Genomic DNA, 21,862 nt, shown 5'->3' on the forward strand with positions numbered 1-21,862 from the left:
AATACTTCAATAACAAGCTCAAACCAAAACAAAAATCAAACATTCAGCAATAGAAACAAAGAGTAATAGGTAAGAACAGGCAATTCACAGAAACTCAAAAGGCCAATAAACTCTGAAAAGAAGTCCCACCCCTCTCGAACTCCAGAATCCTTTCCCTAATGCCCTCAGAAACACCTCTATCATCCCCAATTACTCAACCTCTTCTCAGACATTCCTGCTTGGGACACAACCCTGGCTGCACATACAATCACCTGGGAGTTTTAAAAAATTACCTAAGCCTGAGCTCCACCTCAGACTATCTGAGTCAGAATCTCCAGGGGCTGGGACCCAGGAAATGGTATGTTTACAAGTCCTCCCTGGTGATTTAAACGTGCAACCAGGGTTGAAAGCCACTGCCAACTGAAACCTGGCTCTCCCTGCAGCCCTCTTCAGTCTGCTGTCTTTATTCTCACACTCTCCCCCCATTAGGCAAGAGAGATGCTCTTATTTCTCATTGCCACTTCCAAACTACCGTCACACCTGCTCCCTAAGAGTCCAGCTTTCAATCTCACATTATCAGACCACACCATCCCTAATTCTCCTGTTGTGGTCATCAACATGACACCCCCAACCTCACTCCCTAATGGTTTTACCTCGTGGCTGTGATACTCTCTCCAGCACTGTTCTTACCAAAATGCATAATTTAAGAAATCAAAAAATACCTTGAGACAAAAGAAAATGGAAAAACAACATACCACAACTTATGGGATGTAAAAAGAAATGAAATTGAGTTATTTGTAGTGAGGTGGATGGACCTAGAGACTGTCATACAGGGTGAAGTAAGTCAGAAAGAGAAAAACAAATACCGTATGCTAACGCATATATATGGAATCTAAAAAAAAAAACTGGTTCTGATGAACCTAAGAGCAGGTCAGGAATAAAGACACAGACGTAGAGAATGGACTTGAGGACACGGGGAGAGGAAAGGGTAAGCTGGGATGAAATGAGAGAGTAGCACTGACATATATATATATATATACACTACCAAATGTAAAACAGATAGCTAGTGGGAAGCAGCTGCATCACATGAGGAGATCAGCTCAGTGCTCTGTGACCACCTAGAGGGGTGGGATAGGGAGGGTGGAAGGGAGACACAAGAGGTAGGGGATATGGGGATATATGTATATGTAGAGCTGATTCACTTTGTTATACAGCAGAAACTAACACACCATCGTAAAGCTATTATACTCCAATAAAGACGTTAAAAACAAACAAAAAACAAACAAACTTAAATGTCTACATGAAGAAACAAGAAAAATCTCAAATGAACAACCTTACATTACACCTCAAGGAACTAGAAAGGAAAGAACAAACGAAGCCCAAAGTTTACAGAAGGAAAGAAATAAAGATCAGAGCAGAAATAAATGAAATAAAGACTAAAAAGACAATGGAAAAGATCAATGAACTAAGAGCTGGTTCTTTGAAAAGATAAAATGGACAAACCTTTAGCTAGATTCATCAAGAAAAAAAAACAAAAAAAGAAAGGACTCAAAGTCCGAAATGAAAGGGGAAACGTTACAATCAATACCACAGAAATACAAAGGATCATAAGAGACTACTATGAACAATTATATGCCAACAAATTTGACAACCTAGAAGAAATGGATAAATTCCTAGAAACAAAATGATGATTTAAATATCCGCACAGATGATCCCTGACATCCTCCTCTCCTCTCAGAATCTGGTCCTTCACTTGACCACAGCTATTCATTCCCACAGTCATACCCTAGAACTTGTCGTTATCAATAACTTGACCCCCTCCACAATCTCAACTTCCAGCATCTTACTCTCCAGCCACTCCCTCATTTTTTCAGCTCACCTCCTCAAATATCTTTACTCCCATACTTTTTTTAAAATAAATTTATTCATTTATTTATTTTTGGCTGCACTGGGTCTTCGTTGCTGTGCGCAGAGAGTTTCTCTAGTTGCGGCGAGCGGGGGCTACTCTTCGTTGCGGTGCGCAGGCTTCTCATTGCAGTGGCTTCTCTTGTTGTGGAGCACGGGCTCTAGCACATGGGCTTCAGTAGTTGTGGCACACAGGCTCAGTAGTTGTGGCACATGGGCTTAGTTGCTCCACAGCCTGTGGGATCTTCCCGGACCGGTGATCAAACCCATGTCCCCTGCATTGGCAGGCAGATTCTTAACCACCGTGCCACCAGGGAAGTCCCTTTACTCCAGTATTTTAAAGCCCAGTTCTACAATCCATTGATCCTACCACCTTTTACTGTTCTTCACCCAACCTAGAGTCCATGGTCCATCATTACAATCCCACTCTTTTGAACACACCCTCAACTATCTTGACCCCTCTTCCTCTATCATTATCACCAGGCAAACCCCAATCCTAGATAAATCCTACCTCCACCTTATCTGCACAGGTGAATTGTTTAACTCTGCTGACTGACCTCACTATCTACCAATGACCACTGACTCTAAGTGGGCCATGCTGCGGCCTTGTAATCATAGACAACTTCTCTGTTGTCCTGAATGATTAGATCACACCTTTTCCTCTCATCTCACTTCTACACCTCCTTCCCCCTCCCAGGCTTCTTAATTCACTGAGAAAATAAAAGCAGTCAGAATCTATCAGTTTACCTACATTTGTGCCAAAGTACTCTTGCCTTCCCTTTGCCACCATGGATGTGCTCCTATTGAAACCAGTCTCTCCACTGTATGCTAGATCCCATCTCCTTTCATCTGCTCAACCTCATTCCAGCAATTCTCCCCTCTCTCTTATGCATCATCAATTTCTCCCTCTTTACTGTATCACTCATATCAGCATCAAACATGCTATAATAGCCCCTATCTTTGAAAAAACTTTCTTAATCCCGTGTCTTCTTCTAGCAACAGTCCCATTTCTCTACTCTGCCATGGAGAGAAATTCTTCAAAAGAGGTGTCTATTTTTGCTATCTCCAAATCCTGTCTTCCTATTCTCTGAGGGTATACCAACCTAGTCCTTTTTTTTGACTGCGCTGGGTCTTCATTGCTGTGCACGGGCTTTCTCTAGTTGCAGTGGGCGGCGGCTACTCTTTCGTTGCGGCACACAGGCTTCTCATTGCGGTGGCTTCTCTCGTTCCCGAGCACAGGCTCTAGGCGCACAGGATTCAGTAGTTGTGGCACGCGGGCTCACTAGTTGTGGCTCACAGGCTCTAGAGCACAGGCTCAGTAGTTGTGGCGCATGGGCTTAGCTGCTCCATGGCATGTGGGATCTTCCCAGACCAGGGCTTGAACCTGTGTGCCCTGCACTGGCAGGCAGATTCTTAACCACTGCGCCACCAGGGAAGCCCCACCAACCTAGTCTTTACCTCCTCACTACTCCACAGGAGAAGCTCCTGTGAAAGTCTTTAATGACCTCCATATTGTTAAAACCAAAGGTCAAGTCTCAGCACTCACCTTACTTGATCTATCAGAGCATATCTGACATCACCAACCAATACTTCTTTGAAACAGATTCCACACTAGGCTTCTAGGGCACTACTTGCTCTGGTTCTCCTCCTCCCAACCGAGCACTCATTTTCAGTCTCTCTTGTTGGTAAGCTTCATCTTTCTGACCTCTGAACACTGGGCTGACCCAGGGCTCTTCTCGGACTTCTTTTCTATCTCCACATTCATCCCTTCATCCAATCTCACAGCTTAAACTCCTCCTCTATGCTGACATCCTTGCCTCTAGCTCAGACTTCTTCGTATTCCAGACTCATGTATCTACCTGCCTCGTCAACATCTTAACCTAAATGCTAAGGAGGCATCTAGAACTTGCTTGCTCAAAATCAAACTCCTGAATTCTCTCTTCTCCCCAAACCTGATTCTCCCAGGAATCTCTTTCAATGAATGGCAACTCTAACCTTCCCACTGTCTCGGCCAAAAACTTTCGTACATTTTCTCTCACATCCCACATCTAAAATATCAGCATACCTTGTTGACTCTGCTTACAAACATATCCAGACTGTGAACACTTTTCATCACCTTCATCTCCACCCTGGACTAAGTCACCATCATCTTGCTTGAATTATAACAACGACTCCCTAATGAGTCTCCTTGTTTCTCCCATTAGCCTCTCTTACAGTCTCCTCTCAGCACCACAACACTCTATGATCCTTTTAAAGCCTAAATGAGACGATGTCTCTCCTCTGTTCAAAATCCTCACATTTCAGATGGTAATCACACTCAAGGTAGAACACAAAGTCTCCATAATGGCCTATGAGGCTCACTATTCATTCTCTCACCTCACCTCCTACTACCCCCTTGCTTACTCTATTTCAGCTGCCCTGGCTTCCTTGTGATTCTGTGAACATGTCACACACAAGGATCTTCTCATCTGTTATCCTCTCTGCCTGGAATGTTCCTCCTCCAGTGATCCACAAGGTACTTGCTCTCTTCTCTCTCTCTCCACAGCACTTATTACCATCTAAGATACTGCGTATTTTCCTGTCTATTCATTTTCTGCCTCCATTTACTAGAATGTAAGCACACGGGACTTAGCAGTACTCAGTTCATCCGTTGTGTGAATGAATGGTACTTATGCTCATTAATAATTAGTAAAGTGCAAATTAGAGCAATATGAAAAGTCATTACCTACCAATCATATGCCAAGAATTTAAGTCTGATAAAACCCAGAATGATTGGAGCATGGAACAGAAACTTTTATACACCAGTGGTGGGAGTATAATGCAAGTACTTTAAAGAACAATCTGGCAATATCTAGTAAAGCTGAAGATGCATATACCCTTCAACCCAGCAATTACACTTCTATGTATATATCCTAGACCCTAGGGCCCACAGCAACTCTCTTACAAGTACACAAGAAGATCTCTGCAAGAATATTCACTTCCATGTTGTTTGTAAATGCAAAACAACCAGAAATCTAAATACCCACCAAAAGGAAATGTATAAATTATAATAGATACATATAATGGAATACTATATAACAGCTAAATGATTAATGACGAACCTACAAATATCAACATGCTTGTTAATATGCTGAACGAATGAATGAAAAGCAACTTGCAGAATGGTATTATAGTATGATGCTATGTGTGTGTATGTGTGTGTGTGTATATATATATATATATATATATATACACACACACACATACACACACACACACATATAATTGAATATATGTAATTGAAAACACAGAAAATGAACCAATCTTGTATGTAACTATATTTCTATATAATAATATATATCAGGACAGTGTTTACCTGTGAGGAGGAAGGGAAGAAGAGAGAAAAATAGAATCAGGGAGGATTATACAGGGTGCTTCAACTGTACCTATTTTGTTTTATTTCTTAAAAAAAGAAAAGCCTGTCAAGTATGGGAAAATATTAGAATTTGACAGAAGTAGATGACAGCCATATGGGTATTTGTTACGTTATTCTCTAAACTCTTCTGTAATCTTAAAATATTCATAATTTTAATGAACTATATTACATCTAAGAAAACTTATATGATTAAAATTTCCTATTTCCAAACTTCGTAAATAACAATGGCCAGCTTCTTCTAATTGAAATGAATGGTAAGGCTGCCAGGGCTTCTCTGAAAATTCTGGAATTCCACAAGAAGAGGGTTGGCTGCCAGCACACTCACTCTTCCACCTCAGCTTCCTTTCCTTAAAAAGACCTTCGAGTGGCATATTTCTATTTAAATATTAATCATCTGTAAACACTACCACATAAATACACCCCTAGGGAGGGTTGTGAAGTGGAAATGCAATTTGAAGCAGACACAGCAATCGGCACCAAGACCCATGTGAGTTTCTAAAATCACCAGTTGGTACAGATGACTGATGTAAAGGTAGATAACTACTCTTTCACTTAGAGCCTTAGGCTTCTGAATTACAGTAGGACCGGTGAGTCTCTTCTGTTTTCTCAGACCTTTTACCAAAATTAGAAAGTGCCTATGTAACTTGAACTCAGAAGAAAAATTCTCAAGATCACTTATTAATTAGAATAATACAGGATAAAAATCCAGGAACATTAAAGCATAATCTTTAGAAAAACTCATGATTGCAAGGTCAAAACAAAAGTTGTGGAATCACATATAATATGAAAAACTAATGTTTAGCTCTTAGATAAATCAGACAGATTAATTTCACTGACAGCAACACAACCAACTTGCTCTTATAAGCAAGACTGTTTTTAAAAACCTCAAACATGAAAACTAATACACAATTTGCAGAAGCAAAGGCATAAACCCAGCTGACTGGTATAAATGACAAACCTCTCCGTGCTATGGTTTCCTTGTTGTAATACCCTGTAAAGATACTGAATACTTGCCACCCACTAACATTTACACAGAACCTTTGAGAATCACAGGACAAAAGGCAATGCAAAACCTGCTTTATAACCAGAGTGAAGGTTTAGAGTTGATTCACTAGGCAGCCATGAGCTGAAAATGATGAGGCAAACTAGCATTAAGAACAACTCTATTTTTCTAATTATTTGTATAAACTGTGTTAGTGGCTACGTGACGTGAATCATCAATAGCTTGCCATCCTTGTGATTCGTACTTGGTTGGGTACTTGGTTTCCAAGGACACTAACCTAAACTAGGATGTGCTTTTAAAAGACCATTATCAGCCACTACCGATTAAATAACTAATCTTCACAAGGAGATATTGCTTGGAGGGCACACCAAGCACACACTTCTACCACACAAATGTTCCGTCTGTATGAGGGCTGATAGATCCATTCTGAAAAGCGTCTGCACGTTTGAAAGTCAGAAGCCCTCACCACCACGACCGCTTTATATTAGCTTAAACGTTTTTGCAACTGTCCACCAGAAAGTTTCAAATTCCTCTGGGGTTTATTTTAGCACTGAAGAGACATCTAGAGCTTGGGAAAACTCAACAGCAGCATGGGTTAGAAAAGCTACAATTATATCTTGACTGCCTTCATCAAATTATAGGAGTGGGAGGTGAAGACACTGAGACACTCACAGAAGAACAAACCCTTAAAGTTGAATCCTGCACTCTGATACACTAGGATCAAACGCAGAAGTCACACATACCCCTTCGCTTGGTAAATTTTACAGAAAGAACAATGGGGAGTGCATAGTTCATCCTGTCGTGAGAGGAGACAGTGCACCTTTCTGGATGTAACCGAGGTACTTATTATAATTTAATTAAAAGCTCTTAATTCACTTTATTAATTACAGAGTAATTATGTCTGTGTAAAGGGAACCGTGGGCCTTGCAGAGTCAACTTATTATTTGTTTTACAAAAAAAGTGAAAACTTTTTTCTCTAAGAACTAATTAGCATGGGTGTGTTTTATATTCGCTCCTAATACAGTTTCCAATCTTGAAAGATACCACAGACAGCACCACTGTCACACTGTCACAAAAAGGAAATTTTAAACAATTCTGTTAGAAATGTTTTAATTGATTCACTGTGTCCTAGAGAGAAGCTTATTTGATATCTTACAAGTAATACCACAGCTATTTAGAATGCTGTTAACATCCCAACACCTAATTAGCATATCATACACGCTATCACTTCAGAATGAGAACTATCTTAGAAGTCATGGCCAAAGGCATTTGAGAAATAAGTTGAAAGAGAAATTGGGCAGGAGGTGGGGAATTCCTGGGGCATGATTAGAGTCAGCCTGACTTTCCAAATACACAAATGCCAGGGCATGGGACTATTTTAGGTACATTTTTGGTCTGCCCTTTTGATTCTTCATCTGGTAGATCTACGTTAAGGATTATAAATATATTTATATATCAGTATTTAACATCACTTTGTAAACACTTAAAGGGCAAGGGAAAACTTAACTTCTGCCTCTTTAGTGTCCCTCACTAAACAAAAATCAAGACCATGCCAGCAAATCCAGGATGCTCTATGATTCTGATGGCTCTTGTCCAAATTAGGCCCTAAATATTTAGCATATTTAGCATCATCTGGTGGCCCATTTATTCTTTAAACTTGAGAAGGAAGTATGGACCATAATAAGTAATGTAAAACCTCAAATCAGTAATAATATTCCAACATCAGTGTAAATTAACACTTTTGGAGTTGTTCAATTTGAGTCATAGATACATGGCTGTATGTTATCCTAATTTTGTCTATGTATGAAATTTTCCATAATAAAAGAACAAAAAACGCAAGCCTCTGAAAGTAGCCTGATTTGTCTCATGGAAAAATTCTTTAGACCCACATTCTAACTAATTCTGTCCTCAGACTGCAAATATAATTTCTGGTAACATCAGAGAAAAAAAACTAGCAGAGAAGCCCTGGTAAGTGTTCCAAAAATGGAGGATGATCCCTGAATGTAAATGAGGGGAAGAAAAAAACTTAAATTTATAGTTTAATACTCAAGCTCATACTGATCTTGCTGTATTTTATTCCAGTAGTTCCATTTTTAAAAATGGGACAGCTAATGTTCTTTACAAGGTGCTCTGTAAAGAAGTACTTCTCAGGTTATCGTAGACTCAGAGGCGTCCCCCGCCTCAAAGAAATTATAATATGGACTAACGTATCATTTTATCAACAGCAGTAATGAGTTTATTAGGCCAATACATCCTGCCTACCTTACCTATTTTCATTTCTACAAAAGAAAGCTACAAACAAAACCAAAAAGCTTATGTACACTCAGAACAATATATGACTATGAAGAATCCTTTTCATAAAAAGTTAAAATACTTCTTTACCACTAAATTATTTTTAAGGAATGAAGTGTGAAAACTCTTTTAGTAATTAACAAATAAAAGGAGAGAAAAAATTTCATCTTTCATATTACGGAAAAGAAAACCTCTTTTATACAAATGCTTAGAGTATTTTGATTCGAAAGCTAAAAATGCATGCAGTAATATTAGAATCTTCAGTGACCCTTTATTCTCTATACCTTGAACCTGGTTAAATTCTGGTTTGAGCCCCCTATTTATTCTATGAGCCTCCCTAAGAATTCAAGGGTTAAAGCATAATCTAGAAAAGAATGCCACTGAAATTTAGTGGAGAAAACAGAGAAATTTTACTTATTTAAAAAAGTATGAGGGGAGAGGGGATAGGACTAGATAAGAATGATCATTTAACTGTATTAGGAATACTGGTGTGCAATAAGATATTTTTAAAAAACAGGAAAAGATTTTTTAATATCACCATTATTAATACTAATTGATATAGCTGATATGACTTATAGGAAGATAATACAAAGAAATTACTCAAAACCATTACCAAAGAATCAATGATGTTAATCAAGTGTGATATAAATGATAATCATAAAAGCCAACGTTTTTGTAAATACTCAGCAATCAGAAGAAATTTCAAAACAATATTCCATTTGCAATTTGAAAAATAAATATATTAAACCTTTTTAAATTTAATAGAATGTTTATAACTTTTATAAAACCACAAACCTCCTGGGTTAAAAATAAGGTTTGAAACAATAGAAAAAAATACCTAAAGAAGTGATAGCTTCAACTGTTTACAATTAAGACTTTTCTACAATGAAAACTAAACAACAAATGTGTCATAAGAGTTTCATTGTACTTGTCATCTTTAAAAAAAATATATAGTTTGTAGGTCACACAAAAACTTGGGAGAGCATCTGAATTTTCAAGGGCAAAGTCACTTTCTGTATGTGTGCTGGTTAAAATGGCCCCTATCTAATCTTTAAAGAGTTCAAATTTATATCATCAAGCCCCAAATTAATCATTATTCAAAGGACATATGCAAATGCTAACAAATGAGATGGAGAGGTAAGAAGGACAATCTCGTATTGAATATTTACTGGGCATTATAAAGCTGGGTAGTTCTTTTCTTATTTTTCTATTGAAGTTGAACACAAGAAGAAAAGCACGCAGAACATAAATGTTCAGCTCAGTAAATCAGAACAAGCAAGCATCCATGTAGCCACCATGGAGGTCTAGAAATAGAGCACTGCCAGTACCCACAAGTCCCTTCCTGATCCCTCCCGATCATTAACCCCTTCTTCCTCTCCAAGGGGAACTATCATGACTTGTAAACATTGGGATCATATAATATATATTCTTTAGCATGTGGGTTCTTTTGCTCAACATTATGTTTTTGAGATACATCCATTTTGTTGTGTGAGCTGAGTCTGTTCATTTTCGTTTACAGTATTTTATTTCTAGGCAGGAAGATATAATAATTTACTTACCTACTATATCACAGATGCACATTTTCCACACCTCCCCAATATGAAGCTAGACCAAATAATGCTGCTATAAGCATTCATATACGTACCACTGGGTTGTACCATTCCTGTGGGGAGTGGAACAGCAGGGTCATAACGTATACATACATTCAGCTTCAACACTGCCAACTAATTTACCCAGGTGGTTGTACCGATTTATATTCCAACAACAGTGTATGAGAATTTCCTTGCCCATATTCCTACAAACTATTGTTAGTCCTTTTAATTTAGTGTTCTGGTAGGTGTGTAGTAGTTATATGCCATTAGGGTTTTAGTTTGCATTTCTCTAATGACTTGTGGTCTTGAGCACCTTTTCTTATTTTTACTGGACATTTGGCCATCCTTTTGGTGAAGTGCCTGCTCAAGTCTCTCACTCATTTTTCTATCGGGTTGTCTTTTTCTCACTGATCTGCAGTGACCCCTACCCCCATCCTACTGGCACAGCCACCCCTCACCTCCAAGGAACCGTAACTCCAACATTGATGATACTACCACAGTGAAGACCCCCTGTGGGCAAGTACTAGTCTACGTCATCTCACTAATCCCAGCCCTGTATGGTGTGTTCTATAACTATCCCTATTTTAGAGATGAGGCAAAAACACACAGCCAAGAAACGAGAGAGCCCGGGTTCAAGTCCGAGTCTGCTCTGGGGATCCCAAACCAGGCACCCCTCACTGCTCTCCTGCCACCATGTGCCCACATGGTCTCACTGCTCACCCAGGAAGCCTCTTGGCTGCAGAGCACACCGCCAGGCCTGTTCCCTCAGTATTCTAAATCCTATTATGCCTTCATTCATTCCACAAACCCTGTGAAAGGAAAATCAAAATGAAGTCGGTACTGCTAACAGAGCTCTCTAAAATGGAGCCAAGAGGCCACTGAGGAAGTTGAGACTTATACACGTCTCAGCCCAGATGGAAGAGCTCTTTGTCAGACTGCTGCAAATACCTTCTCCCACTCTGCGGCTTGCCCTTTCACTCTCTTAAAGGTGATTTGTGATGAACAGAAATTCTTGATTTTAATAAAATCCAGTTTATAATTTTCCTTTTTGTAGTTAATACTTCTTGTGTGCTCTTTAAGAAAACTTCACATACTCTAAGGCCACATATTTTCCTATACTGTCTCCTAAAATATTTATTGTTTTGCCTTTCACAAATAGATCTACAATCCACTGGGAATTTATTTTGAGTGTGATGTGAGATAGGGGTCTTGTTTCACTTTGTTCCAAATGAATATACATGATGCTCTAGCACCATTACTGAAATACAACGTTTCCACTGTTCTGTGTGCCACCTTTCCCATAAATCAAGTGTCTGTATACACATACACTTGTTTCTGGATTCCTTATTCTGTTCCACTGATCTATTGAACCAAGAGTATTGTGTATCCTTGTACCAATAGAACCCTGTCTTTATTAACCTAGCTTAATTTTCATTAAAAATCTTGAGACCTATCAAACAAGTTGTTCCACTTTGTTCTTGAAAAGTGTATTGGCTTTTCTCAGCCTTTTGCATTTTCATATAAATGTATCTCTTTTAATGATTATCACAACCCTGTATGTAACCAAATCTTATCAACCCACTTTAAAAAACATGGCAAAGCAACCCTAAAGAACTTATATAACTTGACCGAGGTCATTAAACTGCACAGCCTAGATTTGAACCCAGGAGTGCGTTTGTGCAAAGGGCACACTTTACAATATCCTGCATGCCTATAAACTTACACGTGAAAATGTTATGCCTAAAAATATACACAAGTAAAAATAACAATAAAGTATTATTTTATTACCTATTCAACTTATTATAAGAAACGTCGAGATAACTAATTCTACCAATGCTGGCAAATTTATTATGAAATTGGTACAACAGTACCAATTCTGCCAATAGAAGTGAAAATTACTACAATCCTTTTAGAGTTCTAAGAAACTAATAGTGATTACTACTAATAAAGGTACAAGAGAACGTGATGTCCTGAAGGATTGATTTAGTTACTGCCTGCTTAAAGCCCGATTGTTATAAAATGTAGGTCATGTCTCACTCCCGTTCTAGTGCTATTAAGGAGATGAAATGGATAGATCTTTGGTAGGTAAAGGAGAGAAAAGATTTCTGGACAATTCCCAAATGTCTGGCTTGAGCAAAGGGTACTCACAGAATTAATATTATGTGAACTAATATTTCTTTAGCAACTAGGCACTGTGGTAAGTGCTTGACATAAATTATCTCATCTCATCCTGCCAACTCTAGCAGGTATTACTGCTGCCCCAAATTACAAATTTAAAAAAAAACAGGAACAGGAAAGAAAGTACAGGATATCAGATATTAACTGAAACCCTCAGTTGCTAAGTCCTTTCCACCATAACAAACTGCTAATAACCATGTGATATCTATTTCACAGCTGAGCTGAAAAACTAGATTTTCCACTGGGGAATATACAAGTGACTCGAAAACAACAGCCAGGCAGCTGTCAGGATTTCACTGTAACTGAATGTAGTAAGTCACATGGGAGCCTTCTGACATTATTGCCCCTAGCAAAGTCACCTTTGAAAACAATACTACATTTGTTTGCTTGGGTTTTTCTGCCTTTTTTCCCCCTTAAATGCTGGCACTGTAAGCTTAAAAAAAAAAAAAAAAAAAAGATGTTTAGATCTTTAATCTATGTTAGAAACCATGTAATAGCTCACCCCACACTTTTTACAATCCCACTACAGTGACAGCAGAAATCTTGGGATTTGATTTTTAACATATTCTGACACAAATTAAAACTAGGTATTACATGTATAAACAACAAGATCCTACTGTATAGCTCAGAGAACTATATACAATATCCTGTGATAAACCATAATGGAAAAGAATATGAAAAGAATATATATGTGTATAACCGAGTCACTTTGCTGTAAAGCAGAAATTAAACACAACAGTGTAAATCAACTATACTTCAATAAAATTTTTAAACAACAACTAGGTATTACAGACTCATGAAAAGATAAGGGATCATTATGATACACCTTGGTATAACTGGGCAGAAGAAAATAATTTTCTTATATACATAAGAGGATTGGAACTACAAGTAGGGAAGAAATGGATCTGCTTCATTCTGTACTCTTTAGACCACATTAGTAATACTGAGCAATACACTTACTCAATCAGAGTAACAATTTTTATCTAAGAGTAAGATTTATAATGTAGAGTCCTGGAAATTATTTACAAAGTTTCTATTTCATTGGGTCTGAAGATGGGGCCTAGAAATATGATTTTTTAAATGTTTCTAGAAAACAGCCAGAAAACAATTAACAAAATGGCAATAAGCACATACCTATCAACAATTACTTTAAATGTAAATGGACTAAATTCTCCAATCAAAAGACAGTGGCTGAACTGATTTAAAAAAAAACAACAACAAGACCTATCTAAATGCTGCCTACAAGAGACTCACTTCAGATATGAGAACAAACACAGACTAAAAGTGAAGGGATGAAAAAAAGATAATCCATGCAAATGGAAACCAAAAGAAGCCTGGGGTAGCCAGGCTTAGATGATTAGACAAAATAAGCATTAAGACAAAGACTGTAGTAAGAAATAAAGAAGACCATTACATAATGAGAAAGGGGTCAATACAACAAGAGGATACATGTGTAAATACTTTTGTGCTCCCAGCACAGAAGCACATAAATATATAAAGCAAACATTAACAGACCTAAGGGAGAAATAGACAGCAGTACGTTAATAGTAGGGAATGTTAATACCACATTTTCACCAACAGATAGATCATCTAGACAGATAATCAATAGGAAACACTGGCCTTAAATGACACGCTGACCAGATGGACTTACAGACATATACAGGATATCCATCCAAAAGCATCACAATACACATTCTTCTCAAGTGGCATTGGAACATTCTCCAGGATAGATCATATGTTAGGCCTCAACCAAGTCTTTAAAAAATTAAAAAGACTGAAATCACATCAAGCATCTTTTCTGACCACAAAGCTATGAAACCACAAATCAATTACATGAAGAAAACTGGAAAATTCACATATTTGTAGAGATTAAACAACATGCTACTAAATAACCAACGGTCAAAGAAGAAATCAAAAGAGAATTCAAATTACCTTGAGACAATGAAAATGGAAATACAATTTATCAAAACTTACAGGATGCAGCAAAAGTAGTTCTAAGAAGGAAATCCATAGCAATAAATGCCTACATCAAGAAACAAGAAAAATCTCCAAGAATCTAACAAGACACCTGAAGGAACTAGAAAAAGAAGAACAAATGAAGCATAAAGTTAGCAGAAGGAAGGAAATAACAAAGATCAGCACAGAAATAAATGAAATAGAGACTAAAATGAGAACAGAAAAGATCAATGTATCCAAGAGCTGCTTTTGTTAAAAGATAAACAAAACTGACAAACCTTAGCTAGACTCACCAAGAACAAAGGAGAGAGAACTCAAATAAATATAATCAGAAATTAAAGAGAAGATATTAAAACTGACACCACAGAAACACAAAGGATAATAAGACTACTATGAACAATTACATACCAACAAATTGAACAACCTACAAGGAATGGACAAATTCTTAGAAACATACAACCTAACAAGACTGAGTCATGAAGAAATATCAATAGAAAACTGAACAGACTGATTGCTAATTAGGAGATTGAAATAATAACCAAAAACCTCCCAACAAACAAAAGTTCAGGACCAGATGGCTTCACTGGTGAATTTTACAAAACATTTAAACAATACCAATCCTTCTCAAACTATTCCCAAAAAAAAATCAAAGAAAAGAGCACACTTCCGAACTCATTTTATGGGCCAGCATTACCCTGACACCAAAACCAGACAAGAACATTACAAGAAAAGATAATTACAGGTGAAAATCCCTGATGAACACAGATTCAAAAATCCTCGACAAAATATTAGCAAACCAATTCAACAATCCATTAAAAGAATCATACACCGTGATCAAGTGGGATTTATTCCAGGGCTGCAAGGATGTTTCAACATCCACAAATCAATCAATGTGATATACCACACTAACAAAATGAAAGATAAAAGTCTTATGATCATCTTAATAGATGCATTAAAATCATCTGACAAAATTCCACATCCATTTATGATAAAAAAAAGAAAACTCTCAATGAAGTGGGTAAAGAAGGAATGTACCTCAACATAATAAAGGCCATGTATGAAAAGCCAACAGCTAACATTATATTCATGGTGAAATACTGAAAGCTCTTCCCCAAAGATCAGGAACAAGGCAAGGATGCCCACTCTAGCCACTTTTATTCAGCAGAGTATTAGAACTCCTACACAGAGCAAGAAAAACACAAGGCATCCAAATCAAAAAAGGAAATCAGAAAGTAAAACTTACTTTTTGCAGCTGACATATTATATAGAGAAAACCCGAAAGACTCCACCAAAACACTGTTAAAACTAAGAAACAAATTCAGTAAAGTTCCAGAATACAAAACCAATAATAGAAAAAAATCTATTGGTTTCTATACACTAATAACGAAATACGAGAAATTCAGAAAACAATCCCATTTACAATTGCATTAAAAAGAATAAATACCTAGGAGTCAATTTAACCAAGGAGGTGAAAGACCTGTGGACTGAAAACAATCTAAGACATTGATGAAAGAGACTGCAAAAGATGAAATAAAAGAATGGAATGAAATAATACCCCATGTTCACTGACTGGAAAAATTAATATTGTTAAAATGTCCATACTAACCAAAGCAATCTACAGATTCAATGCAATCCCTATCAAAATTCCAATGGAATTTTTCACAGACATAGAAAAAACAATCCTAAGATTCCTATGGAACAAATAGACAAAAATCTTAAGAACAAAGCTAGAGGCATCATGCTCCCTAATTTCAAACCATATTACAAAACTATTGTAATCAGAACAGTATGGTACTGGCATAAAAACAGACACACAGATCAATGGAACAGAATACAGAACCCAGAAATAAACTCATGAATATATGGTCAGTTATTTTACAACAAAGGTGTCAAGTATATGCAGTGAGGAAAGAACAGTCTCTTCAATAAATGGTGTTGGGAAAACTGGACAACCACATGTAAAAACAATGAAACTGGAACACTATCTTACATAACACAAAAGTCAACTAAAAATGACTAAAGAATTGAATGTAAGAACTGAAACCATAAAACTCCTAGAAGAAAACATAGGTGGTACACTCCTTGACATCTGTCTTGGAGATGATTGTTTGGATTTGACACCAAAAGCAAAGGCAACAAAGGCAAAAATAAACAGTGGGACTACATCAAACTAAAAAGCTTCTGCACAGCAAAAGAAACCATCAACAAAATGAAAAGGCAAGCTTCCAGAGAGGAAAAAATATTCCAAATCATATATCTGATAAGGAGTTAATATCCAAAATATATAAAGAACTCATAACTCAATAGCAAAAACACACGATCTGATTTTTAAAAATGGGCAGAGAATCTGAATAGACATTTTCCCAAAGAAGACATACAGATGTCCAACAGGCACATGAAAAGATATTCAATATCACTTAATCATCAAGGAAACGCAAATCAAAACCACAATGAGACATCATCTCACAACAGTTAGAATGGCTATTATCAAAGAGACAAGAGAGAAGTGTTGGAGAGGATGTAGAGAAAAGGGAACCCTAGTGCACAGTCAGTAGGAACGTAAATTGGTGCAGCCACAATGGAAAATCGTATGCAGATTCCTCAAAAAAATTAAAAATAGAACCACCATATGATCCAGCAATTCCAACTCTATGTATTTATCCAAAGAAAATGAAAACATTAATTCAAAAAGGTATATGCATCCCCATGTTATTGCAGCATCATTTACAGCAGTCAACATATGGAAACAACCTAAGTGTTCCTCAATGGATGAGTGGATAAAGAAAATGTCACACTCACACACACACAGGAATATTATGTAGCCAAATAAAAGAAGGAAATCTTGCCATTTGAAAAAACATGGTTGGACTCTAATGGCATTACGCTAAGTGAAGTAAGTCAGACAGAGAAAGACAAATACCATATGATCTCATTTACATATGAAATCCAAAACAAAAAAACAAACAAAGACGTTCACAGATACAAAGAACAGATTCACAATTGCCAGAGGCAGGGGGTGGGGGGTGGAGGGTGGGCAAAATAGATAAAGGGGGGTCAATAGGTACAAACTTCCAGTTATAAAATAAATAACTCATGGGGCTGTAATGTACAGCAAGGTGACTACAGTTAATAATACTGTATTGTTGGACTTCCCTGGTGGCACAGTGGTTGGGAATCCGCCTGCCAATGCAGGGGACACGGGTTCGATCCTTGGTCCGGGAAGATCCCACATGCCGCAGAGCAACTAAGCCTGTGTGGCACAACTACTGAGCCTGAGCTCTAGAGCCTGTGAGTCACAACTACTGAGCTTGCGTGCCACAGTTACTGAATCCTCCGCGCGCCTAGAGCCCGTGCTCCACAACAAGAGAAGCCCATGCACCGCAACAAAGAGTAACCCCCGCTTGCTGCAACTAGAGAAACCCTGTGCACAGCAACAAAGACCCAAAGCAGCCAAAAATTTTAAAATTAAATAAATAAATAAATTTATTTAAAAAAAAACTGTATTGCATATTTGAAAGTCGCTACTAAGACAGTAGATCATTTTGCAATATATATAAATATCGAATCATGTTGTATACCTAATACCAATAAATTGCTATATGTCAACTACATTTCAATTTTTTTTTTCTTTCACCTGGTAAGAATCACTTTATTAGATCAAGTGAAAGTCTCAGGAGTATTATAAATGGAATTGTAAGAGGAGATGCAGGTTGGAAGAATTGGGCCTTTGCAAATAGATCAACTGAATCAAGCCCGGAAGTCAATGAATTGCGTACCATCATGTAATAGTGATAGATTTTAAAAATAGCTTTTTTTGAAAAACTATGTGTTAATTGTGTACACAAATAAATAGGAGTAAAACTTAAGTTTCCTCCCTCAGGAGATTATAATGTCATTGGGGAAACAAATATATCAAATGGCTATAAAACAAGGCAGAATTAAATAAATGTTTAAAGGAGCAACAAGGTATGCATTGTAAAAATGTAGAGGATAGGGCTATCATTCTCCATTTGAACATTCCAAGGATAATACAAACACAATGACCCAAAATAGAACTCATCATTTTTGCCCCAAACAGTCTACCTCCTATACTCTCTATCTCATTCTATCTTTACTCATAAATTCTTTTTCTTAATTTAACTTTATTTTTTTATATAGCAGATTCTTATTAGTTATCCATTTTATACATATTAGTGTATACATGTCAATCCCAATCTCCCAGTTCATCACAGCACCACCCCCACCCCCACCCCCGGCCGCCTTCCTCCTTTGGTGTCCATACGTTTGTTCTCTACATCTGTGTCTCAATTTCTGCCCTGCAAACCGGTTCATCTGTACCATTACATTTCAATTTTAAAAAAAGAAAAAAGTTTCTATTTCATATGTATCAAACACATATAATCCTATATATATATGCATATAAAAAGAAATTAATACAATAAACTCCCATATATCCACTGCCCCTGTTTTAAACACTGTTCTTTATCAGGACCTTAGAAGCCCCCTGATCTCATCCTCTTCCCTCCACTAAGGTAACTGTTATCCTGACTTCTGACTTCTGTGTTAATCATTCCCTTGCTTTTCAGATTAGTTTTGCCTTTAATACACATATACATACATACATATATAAATATATATATCCCTGAACAATATATTTTTGGTTTTTAAAAACTTAATAGAAATCACACACCTAGATACACAAGGGCATGGTACCCTTATAGATGAAGGACAGTAAGGAAGGATAGGGAAAGATAAACTGAACAGTCTCTGCGTCACTGTCCAGTTTCAGCTTTCCAGAAAGCTAAGAGAATTCGTCTCTGGAAAAGTTATGAGTTATGAGGCCAAGTTATGAGGCAAAGACATGAATCCTGGAAAACACAGGTCAACCACAGTGAAGGCTTCTAGCTGGGTAATGCAGGCTAGTATCATTGAACTTACAACAGAAATACAGATGAGAGAGCAGGCTCTGTTCATCTTTTGTTTCTAAGCTCACTATGGCCACCCACCAGAACTTAGGAGTAGGTCAAAGCAGAATATATCTGAGAGGTGAAACAAGTATCCTCAGCTGAGCCACACAGCAGGGCATGAGGGGAAAGCTGGAACTTCCATAGTACATAGTCAAGACAAGCTAAGAACAGATAAATTCTGGATCAAGCTCACCAGAGTATTCTGTCCTCAGGTTAAAAAAACAAACCGTGACAGCAAGCACCTTGGTAATTCTGCCTTAAACATTTCTAGGTTCTGATTCACAGCCCTCCAACTGGAGTGGTTGCCCTCTATATACAATACACAGCCAGCACCTTGGAATCTCCTAAAAGTAGTTCTGGGGATTCCCCTCATCTCCCTCCTTCTTGGATCTCCTGTTTCCTATACCCCATTTTCTTAATTTACTCTCAATTGGTGTTTCTCATTTCTCATCCTCCGGTAGCTTTTTTTTTTTTTTGGCCGCACCACACGGCTAGCAGGATCTTAGTTCCCCAAGCAGGGACCGAACCCACGCCCTCGGCAGTGAAAGCAGAGTCCTAACCACTGGACCGCCAGGGAATTCCTTCCAGTAGTTTTTAATAAAGGGGACAAGAGAAGTAAATATTTTCAGACCTTGCATGTCTAAAAATATCTTTATTCTAGTTGGCCATAATTTGGCTGAGTACATACTTCTAAGTTCAAAATCATTTTCCTTCAGAATTTTGAAGGCATTGCTCCACTGTTTTCTCATTTCTAGGTTGCTGCATAGAAATCCAAAGCCATTCTGACTCCTGATCCTTTATACATAACCTGTTTTTTGCATACTAATCCTTTATACATAATCTTTTTTCTGCATCTCGAATCATCTCTTTGCCTCCCAGTGTTTCGAAGTTTCCTAATGAGGTACCTTAGCATGGGTATATTTTCACTTATTCAGTCGGACACTCAGTGGGCACACTCAATCTGAAAACTCTAACCTTCAATTTTGGATAACTTTCTTGAATTATTTATTATTTTCTCCTTTTCATTTCCCCTATTTTATCTGGATCTTCTTGGTATGGGTATTGAAATTCAGGAATAGTCTGCTAAGTGTTCTTATTTTCCATGTGTCTTTTCACTCTACTTTTTGGGAGATTTCCTGAACATTATCTTACCATGCTCCTAAAATTTCATTTCTACTATAATATTTTAAATTCTTTTCTTTGTTTTCTGATTATGCCTTTTACAGAATCCTATTTTTACTTCTTCCTCATCTCTTATCTCTCGTAATATATTAATAACGGGGAAAGGTTTTTTTCCTCCTTGCAAAGTCTCTTCCAAGTGCTTTTCCCTGTTTGTTTCAGTTCCCATCTTCCATCTTCAATATAAGAGGCTTTCCTCAAATAACTGGTAATACTTGGGTGTTTGCTTATGATTAAGAGCAGGGGACTAAAAAGCTTGTAATTGAACTTGTGGGTGGGGCTTGGTAATTTAGATCTTCAAAGAAATTCATGTCAGGTGTTTTCTCTAGGGCTACTTAGAAACCCCTGAGAATATTTCAATTGCCTATTGGCTACCAGCATTCTATGAACCTAGAAGAGAAATGGAGATGAGGGTGGGAGCGGGGGTGGGGCAATGCCCCCAGATTCAGTATGCAGAAATCATTTATTCTTCTATTTCCATCACAGTTATGACTTTTATTTCCCAATATTATTTCCAAGTTCTTTGGGATTTGGAAACAAGAAACTGAACTTTCCCAAATCACAAGTTATTCTCTATTTTTCATAAGACTTCACTTATTTTTAAATAATAATGAGTGACCATAAAAATACATAATGAATCATTTTTCTGCAATAAGGTTATAATAAAAGATTCAAACGTTTTCTGTTTCTAAAAAAATCCAGGGGGCTTCCCTGGTGGCACAGTGGTTAAGAATCCGCCTGCCAATGCAGGGGACATGGGTTCCAGCCCTGGTCTGGGAAGATCCCACATGCCGCGGAGCAACTAAGCCCGTGTGCCACAACTGCTGAAGCCCGCACGCCTAGAGCCCGTGCTCCGCAACAAGAGAAGCCACCACAATGAGAAGCCCGCACACCACAACTAAGAGTAGCTCCCGCTCGCCGCAACTAGAGAAAGCCCGCGCACAGCAACGAAGACCCAATGCAGCCAAAAATAAATAAATAAATAAATAAATAAATAAATAAATAAATAAATAAATAAATTTTTTTTAAAAATCCAGTAATAAATCCATGCACACTTATTATGAACCAATATACTGTGGTGAGATTATGTATCAGAAAAACATGTAAAAACGATCTCTATATGAATCAGTCACGGGATAATAAAAGACTTTAGGAGAGAGTGATATCATCACAATGGCAGAACAGCAGTTTTCTACTGTCATCTCCCCAAAGAACACCAATTATGACAACCACCCACAGACAAAAGAGCCTTTGTAGAAATCCAGGAGTCCAGGAGAGATGTTCCAGCACATCGTTGAAACAAAAAAGACCAAAACTACCCTGTGAGGAGGGTAAGAGGAAATGTTTGACTTAACGTACCATCTCTCCCACAAGGGGGCAGAGCTCAGTGCCAAGA

General features: G+C 37.6%; 1 protein-coding gene across 4 annotated transcripts in view; it reads right to left on the bottom strand.

Annotated features, from left to right (window-relative positions):
- The window catches only part of LOC118900788 (cytochrome c oxidase assembly factor 1 homolog), a 90,248-nt gene that overhangs the window by 52,462 nt on the left and 15,924 nt on the right, over nucleotides 1-21,862 (bottom strand). The window contains exon 1 of one of the 4 annotated variants that reach the window (XM_036863539.1): nucleotides 21,826-21,852. The exons of the other annotated variants lie outside the window; for them this stretch is intronic. The gene's annotated coding sequence lies outside the window, so the exon portion shown is untranslated. Of the gene's footprint in view, nucleotides 1-21,825; nucleotides 21,853-21,862 lie in introns of those variants that run through there. 4 annotated transcript variants of the gene reach the window in all.

The sequence above is a fragment of the Balaenoptera musculus genome, chromosome 9 (genome assembly GCF_009873245.2).
Source record: "Balaenoptera musculus isolate JJ_BM4_2016_0621 chromosome 9, mBalMus1.pri.v3, whole genome shotgun sequence".
Classification (NCBI taxonomy): Eukaryota; Metazoa; Chordata; class Mammalia; order Artiodactyla; family Balaenopteridae; genus Balaenoptera; species Balaenoptera musculus.